Below are 809 nucleotides of genomic sequence, written 5' to 3' on the forward strand. Positions count from 1 at the left end.
CTATAGAAATATTTAGGTTGAAACTTAAATATTTAGCAAGCTGAATATTTAGGATGTAATAAATATTTAGCTAGCTACCTAAATATTTAAGTTTCAACCTAAATATTTCTATAGCTAGCTAAATATTTAAGGTAAATATTCTGAAGGAACTGAAAGTTTTGAAACATGAATTGTTTAAATAATTGTTGAATGACAGATGTGACAATAAAAGAACCTTTGGGAGAAATGTATCATTTTAAAGTGTTTATGTTTTATGATCCGTCTCTATCTTTTACCTCTCAGTTACCTGAACAGTAAACCCACCTGACACTGACTCCTGTCGATGTTCACATTAACTCAGACACTTTTCAAACGGCTGTCAGACACATCTGAGCGTGGCCTGCTGCTTCTGTTTCTCAGCTAAATCAAATCAGCTCCTCTGTTCTCGTCTTGTAATTTGCTGCGAGCGAGGCCGAGCCGATCGTAAAAAAGAAGTGTTTATCTATAATAACAATCTGCGGCTCAGTTTCCCCGCGCCGGGGCCTGTTGTCTCTCCTTACTGGCCTCAGATCTGAGAGAACGTAAATCATTAAAGTTGCACATAAATAGCTGTGGAACTGTGCGAATGCTGAGTCAGCACTAATGCTTTTTTTCTGTTTTTACTTTGTTTTGCAGTCTAACCACTTCTGCATCGTGCTGTTTGAGCCAGTCCTGCTTCATCATATCTGCTCTGCTTTTGTCTTTTTACACTCTTATTATGACCTTATTATGAACTTATTATGACCCCCGCACATGATTTGATTTGATTTATTTATTTAACAGGAAAAGAT

The sequence above is a fragment of the Austrofundulus limnaeus genome, unplaced genomic scaffold (genome assembly GCF_001266775.1).
Source record: "Austrofundulus limnaeus strain Quisiro unplaced genomic scaffold, Austrofundulus_limnaeus-1.0 Scaffold2053, whole genome shotgun sequence".
Taxonomy (NCBI): domain Eukaryota; kingdom Metazoa; phylum Chordata; class Actinopteri; order Cyprinodontiformes; family Rivulidae; genus Austrofundulus; species Austrofundulus limnaeus.